Genomic DNA, 7458 nt, shown 5'->3' on the forward strand with positions numbered 1-7458 from the left:
TAACATTTCATTTGAAACATGGCACCTCAGACAATGCAGCCATGAAACGTCAGTCTAGATTATGCGCTTAAATCCCAGGATGGGATTAAAGCAACAGCTTTCTGACCCAGAGGCAAAGCTGGGTTGCCTTGAACGCAGCTGGCGCCGAGCTGGCTGCATTCAGGAAAACATGGTCTACATGCGGCCACCAGAAAGGTAAATTTTTAAAAATAAGCTGACCTCAGTTTGGAGCTAGGAGGTGAAGGAATGTACCTCTTAGGTGCACTGCTGTATCGAAGACCATTGCTGGTCACTGCTCGGCCCCCTCCTAATCGTCCCCCTCCCTATCCTGATGGCCCCCCGCCTTCCGATCATCCCCCCTCCCTCTCCCAATCATCCTCTCTTCTCCTAGGACCTACCTAAAGGCCTCTGCAGGCAACGCAGTGATTTGGATGGGAACTTGCAGGTATTGGTGTATCCATGATGTTGCTGCTTTTGTCCTTCTCAGATGTAGAGGTTATGGGCCTGGGCGGTACTATTGATGTTAGCTTGGCAAGTTGCTGTGGTACATACAACAGCCACTATTGGTCTAGGGAGTGGATATTGAGTTCAGTGCTGGGATGCCAATCAAGCATTCTCCTTTATCCTTGAGTGTTGTACCACCTGCACCCATCCAGGTGAGTATTCCATCACACTCCTGCCTTTAGAAAAGGGGAAATCCTTAATGTGCTGAAATTATCAAATCACGTTTATATTTCTGAAAAATATTTTCCGATTGAGGTAGCATTATCTATCAATTACATTTCTGTGCAAAGTTATGATTATGCACCCAGATGCAGTTGTTCTATTACAAATAATGTTGACCCTGAGTGGAAGGAGAGGAACTGAACGTCATAGGATCCTGGCTCTGTACCAAAGGACAGCAAAGGCATTGGTCAGCGCACATCAAAGAATGATTATCTTCTGGTATAATGGGTCTAATGAGAAGTTTCCAGTGTCTTGTGAGGGGATTGATACTACGACACGAGATAGTCTCTTGTTTTGGAATGACAGGGTTAATTCTATGATCCCATCAGGAAAGCTGCACTTGAAAGGAGTGCAGGTTGCAGACAGAGCTACAGATCCACAGTCCCGATTCTCTGACTCATGGTCCCTGCAAGCATTGCTCAATGCTGGAAATGTAGGATTGCAGCATTAGACCTTGCATTTCATCCCTTGGAATTGTGACTCCATCACATTCTGATGAATACTGACCACTTATCACAGCATATTGCAACTGTGAGACCTGACAGTAGGCCTATTGCTCCTGAAATGCATGATTTTCTTAGAATAGGCCTTTAATAGAACTTCCATGCACTTGGAGTTTCCATGGTGACTCTCCCAATCTCCAGCCATAACTGCAGCAGAAACTCTGGAGAAATAATGCAGGCAGCCATTTGCCTGGGATTTCTGCTGCAGTTACTTGGTAGATCAGGGAAAACCCAGAAGGAAATTCTACCCCATAGTCCTTGACAAGCAATATTTCCCTATAATTTCCTTGCACCCCCTTTAGGCTGCGACCAAGACTTAGAGTCACAGGAATGATAAACAGAAAGTCCATATCCTTTTGTGTACCAGTCTTGCCTAGCTGTTTACTTACATCGATTTTTTTTTAGCACTTAGAGAGAAAAATACACCTTTAAGCTCTTGAATACCTGTAGAAAATCAATCAAACGAGCAAATTTCTCATTATAATAGTCAGAACAGGTAACCGGTTTACTAGAAAAATATTTAAAGATCAGTTTTAGTGTAAGTACAAGGAACTGCAGTGTAAATCACATCTCGTTAGTTTTGCCCCTTTTTGTCATGAATTTATGGAGCTTCTGGAATGCAGCATTTTTCTGGAGCTGGTACGTTGTGATGATGCAGCACAAAGAGATTCCCCTCACCGTCTGTCAGCTTTACAGGACTGGAGGCAATGTTTCAGCACCTGCTGAGCAGATAAAAAGACTTGAATCTTTTTAAACAGGTCAATGATGTAAGAGAGACTCTGCTGATAAAGCTGTAAAACAGGCTTGCTGCAACTAAATCCCTCTTCAATATTGTGCAAATTACCCTTTTGTGGCTCACCCTGGATGTTTTTGAATTTTGTGACCACATCAGGTGGAAGGAAAAGAAAAAGCCTGTTAATATATACCAACAATGGATTTCCTGTAATCAACTGTAAGTCATTTTTAATAATCTAGCTGTAATACATCACAACCGTTAATCCTTAGAATGTTGACCGGTCCAGGGAAATTCCTATTTTGTATACAAGTTGGCAACCCCAAAAGCTCAACAATATCCAGATAAGTAAACTCATCCTAGGCACTCGACGGTTAAATCTTTCAATGAGCATATCATCAGTGGTAGAGACTCCACTTTATACTTTTTTAATGATTAAATTAATGTGTTTGGAATGTTTCTATTTGTGAGTCTAATAAAGCCACTGACCCATTTAAAATAGCAAAAAGAGAAAATGTTTATAAACCAAATTCTGAAAAACAAGTATCCGTGGCTATGATAGATTAGGGAGCTTCATTAAAAGGCATGACGGTGGATCGGGAATGGCTAACATTTAAGGAACGAATGCATGAATTGCAAGAGTTATACATTCCTTTCTGGCGCAAAAACACAAAAGGAAAAGTGGCCCATCCATGGCTAACAAAAGAAATTAAGGATAGTATTAGATCCAAAGAGGAGTCATATAAAGTTGCCAGAAAAAGTAGCAAGCCTGAGAATTGGGAGCAGTTTAGAATTCAGCAAAAAACGACCAAGAGATTGATTAAGAGGGGAAAAATAGAGTATGAGAGTAAGCTTGCAAGGAACATAGAAGTGGACTATAAAAGCTTCTACAAGTATGTAAAAAGAAAAAGATTAGTGAAGACAAATGTAGGTCCCTTACAGTCAGAAACAGGAGAATTTATAATGGGGAACAAGGAAATGGCAGAGCAATTAAACAAATACTTTGGTTCTGTCTTCACGGAAGAGGACACAAATAACTTCCCAGAAATGCTAGGGAACCAAGGGTCTAGTGAGAAGGAGGAATTAAAGGAAATTAGTATTAGTAAAAAAATAGTGCTGGAGAAATTAATGGGACTGAAAGCCGATAAATCCCCAGGGCCTGATAATCTGCATCCCAGAGTACTAAAAGAGATAGCCATGGAAATAGTGGATGCATTGGTTGTCATCTTCCAAAATTCGATAGATTATGGAACAGTTCCTGCAGATTGGAGGGCGGCAAATGTAACCTCACTATTTTAAAAAGGAGGGATAGAGAAAACAGGGAACTATAGACCGGTTAGCCTAACATCAGTAGTAGGGAAAATGCCAGAGTCTATTATAAAGGATGTGATAACAGGACACTTAGAAAATATCAACGGGATTAGACAAAGTCAACATAGATTTATGAAAGGGAAATCGTGTTTGACAAACATGCTGGAGCTTTTTTGAGGATGTAACTGGTAACTGGTAGAATAGATAAGGGAGAACCAGTGGATGTGATTGGCAAAATAACCAAAGGCGACATGAGGAAAAACTTTTTTACACAACGAGTGGTTATGATCTGAAATGCGCTGCCTGAGGAGACGGTGGAGGTAGAATCAATCGTGACTTTCAAAAGGGAATTGGATAAGTACTTGAAGGGAAAAAATTTGCAGGGCTATGGGGAAAGGGCGGGTGAGTGGGACCAGCTGGATTGCTCTTGCAGAGAGCCGGCACAGACTCAATGGGTCAAATGGCCTCCTTCCGTGCTGTAACCATTCTATGATAAACCATTTACTTAAATAAATCCAGTTAAAGGAACACTTTTAAATCCTGCAATATAAATATATCTATCTACCTACCTATCTATAAAAGTTTTGAGACTGTCCGTCACACTTCAAAATTATATAAAAAAGAATGGTAGTCATTTCTTGTTATGTTTTTCTAACCTGTTGTTGGGACTTTGCAAGTACTGCAAACTTCCCTGATCAAACAGCAATTAAACTCTGACTGACCTCAGGCTGCGTATACTCACAACAATTTAAATGTGTAGCCTAAAAGAGACATCCTGAGGTCATGAAAGGCAGTGCATAAATGTAAGTTCTTTCCTTCTTTCTTTTTACAAAAATTCACAGAAATCAACTTAAAATAGAAAAAAATACAAAACCCCGATGAAGATTTAGGACTTAAAAAAATTGTGAAGGGATCTTAGATCTGCAATCTACTCTCAGACACAAAGTAGCATCTCAGTTAATAATTCATCAGATGTGGAGAAGTATTGAGATACAAAAATATATATTTCCATTTTTAGTTAATTGCTCAAGTTTCAAAATTAAAAAATAAACTGAGTGCATAAATAAAGGATCGAAGGCAGGACCCAGATAGATACACCAAAGAGGCTAGACAGGGAGAGGCCAGGGACTGTACAAGGAAACAAAGAGAGAGGTTTTGGTATTTTAATATTTGTTTTAATGTGTTTTAATGTGATTGGTCGTACTGTGACTTCGCTAATCAGATGGCATTACAGAAATGTTCTCTTGGGAATTGATTGGTTGAAGTTCTGGGATGTGATTCATTGAAGGGGCACTGGTCAAGTCGCATGATCTGATTAGACGAAGGGATTCTACAGGATTACAATGCAGCATCACACAAACACTGCATTTTTAATAATGATTGAAAGTATTTTGTAGTGAAAGGAGAAATGCAGAACAATACAAATCTATTAGTATTAGAGCTTATGTATTGCAGTGTAAGTGGATTATTTTTCAACTTGTTGTAATATGCAGGTTTGATTCCTGCATATTCCTGCCAGGAAAATAAAAAAAATTCTCATCAGTTAATCTATTGTTGATATTTTGCTTTTGTACAAAAAAACCCTATTGCTTTATTCCTTTCTACTGGATGTCCTATAATGATATGCTGCTTGATGGTGACAATAGTGACAAATCTCACTGGCCTGGATTAATCTGGTGTGCTTGACCAGGATAGATTCAATAATGCCGAATTTGATTGATAAACAATTCTGATCACTCTCTGTAATTTGTTGTATAATTTACTTTTATTCTGTGTATTGCAACATTATGGTGAAACAGCCACAGCAAGGTCCAAGGAGGACTTTTTATATAACATTGTCGGCTAAGTAATAAGGGATGATTTATCATGATATCATCAACCTGCCTCCCATGCAGATCTCCATATAATGCCAAAAGGCAGTTTTTTGTTTGGACTGGGAATTGGATTGAGACTGTCCAAACCCATTTGACTTATGACTTTTAATAACTTACAAAGAAAGGAGACCATTATGTGATCAGTCTGGCCTGAATATGAACCCCAATTTCAGAGGTGAAAGACAGTGTAACACAGCCCACCGGCCAGCTGATTATTCAGCCTATTGACTCTAAGCCCTGAATTAATGTCACAGCTGTGAAAATTCATCATCAAGCCACAAGACTCAATTACCTCTTGTCTCTTCATACTCAGCTCATTCTCAGCTTTTCACTTACAACTATACAGTAACTATTGTCATCAGACTTCAAATAAAGCCAAGTGCGGAATGCACCTTAATGAGGAGTGGAAAATGGAGTGGATACTTGAGCTCCAAGATTCGATCCCAAATAACCACAAATCATGATGATGTACCTGCCTGTGAGAGTGAAAAACTCTGTAATGTCAAAGTTGGCATCACTTTCTGGAGATGTTCATTGTAGTGTTCATTTCAGCTTGTCCAATGACACAGGACGAAAAAATATCAGTCAGGTTTTGCTTAAATATAGCACGGGCTTGACACTATGGCTAGGGTTAATTTTGCCTCATGCCCACTTTGTCAGATTCCTATAAAGTAAAACAATTTTTAGTGCAGGCGATTGCAATGTACTGTTCTCTGTGTGAGTCTCCAAACCAAGGATGTTTAAATGAGGTTTATGTAACTGACAAAAATAATATACAATCTGACTGGTAGATCTAATAAATAGAGTTGTAATAGAATAAGGTGATTATGATAATGCGATCAGTGACATATTTGCTTGACAGGCAAACAGGCACAGACCTACCCATATAATCTGCTTCTTCAGGGTTTACAGTCTCAATGATTTTAATCATCTTTGATAAATAGTTGTGTTAAGCAATGAGCACAGTCCAAGCCAAACCTTCTATTACAATAATAAGCTGGATGACCAAGGCAAGAGAATTCTATTCAATACTCTGAACTTCAGCTCGACAGCACAAAAATGAGAAAAAATGTCCTATTTTAGGCAATAGCAATGACTTGATTACAAAGCAACCCACTTGTACTGATCCCCACCTGGAGCTGGCATGTGGATATCATTTACATTTTTTCCATCAGTTGTATAGATAAATTTGTGCTGGAAATCCAGATTAGAAGCTATCAAATCTCGGGAAGAAGGTGATAATCTTAAAATGCCCTGTGAGACAGCTGGCACTTTGAGCCAAGTGCTGCTCAGCAGTTGATCCATGCTGAGAACAGCCACTCACCTCAAACTGTAAATTAACTTTAGAGCTTTGATTTGTCACTGGCATCCAGAAGGGGACAAGATTTTGACTTGCTCCATTGATACCTGCCCTTCGGTCTATACTCCGTTAAATATAACGATTCTTTGCTTATTTTCTCAGTAACTTTACTGGCAATTTAAACGGTTATTCTGCAAACTGAAGCATCCCTCCCCTTCAATATACATGAAGTACTTTTCAACTTTAGCAGACGCAATGCATTTAATGGAGCAAGTAACGACCTTGTGGCCTTCTGGGTGCTGGTGGCACATCAAGATGCTGATTATGAATTTAGGCGCACAATGGGCGACTAGCTGGTGGAACATGCCTGCGGCCCACCAATTGTAATCGCTATGAGGCCTGAGTCATTTTGAGGCTTGGGCCTTATTTGCATGCAGTTGGCAAGCTGTGCGTGCTAAACCAGTACTCCAATGCATCTCACCGGTTGGGGAAAGCAGGAAATTGGACCCTGGGGAAAATGCGATCCCAGGAGAGCCATACACAGCCCAGCAGTGTGCCGGAGTACTTTTTGTGCAGCCAGGAAGAACGTTCTTGCTCCTACTGGCCTCACAGATATAAAAGTTAAAAATTTCTTTTGGACTGTTTTTTGAGCGGCCTCCGGCAATCCCTTTAAGTACCGTTGGTTAGGCGTTCAATGCTGATACAAGTAGGCAGAGGTTATCGGACCACAATTTGCATATTAAAAGTGGCCTTCCACCAGAAACAGGTGTGCATTCCGACTGCCCTTCTCAGGACCCTACACAAGATAGCAGTGGCTGGCGCGCCAGCGTAAATGGGGCGATAAGTGACCTGACGCTGTTTTGAGGCCTCTACTGCCCTAGTTACATTGTTCGGAGACAGTTAAAACTGGCCACCAAAGCTCTAAAGCTTAACATACAGTTTAACACCAGTTGCTGCTCTCAGTGCTGTTTGGCTGTTCAACAATGTTGCTCATAGGTAGTAGGGCTCTAA

This window comes from Heptranchias perlo, chromosome 33, assembly GCF_035084215.1.
Source record: "Heptranchias perlo isolate sHepPer1 chromosome 33, sHepPer1.hap1, whole genome shotgun sequence".
NCBI classification, from domain to species: domain Eukaryota; kingdom Metazoa; phylum Chordata; class Chondrichthyes; order Hexanchiformes; family Hexanchidae; genus Heptranchias; species Heptranchias perlo.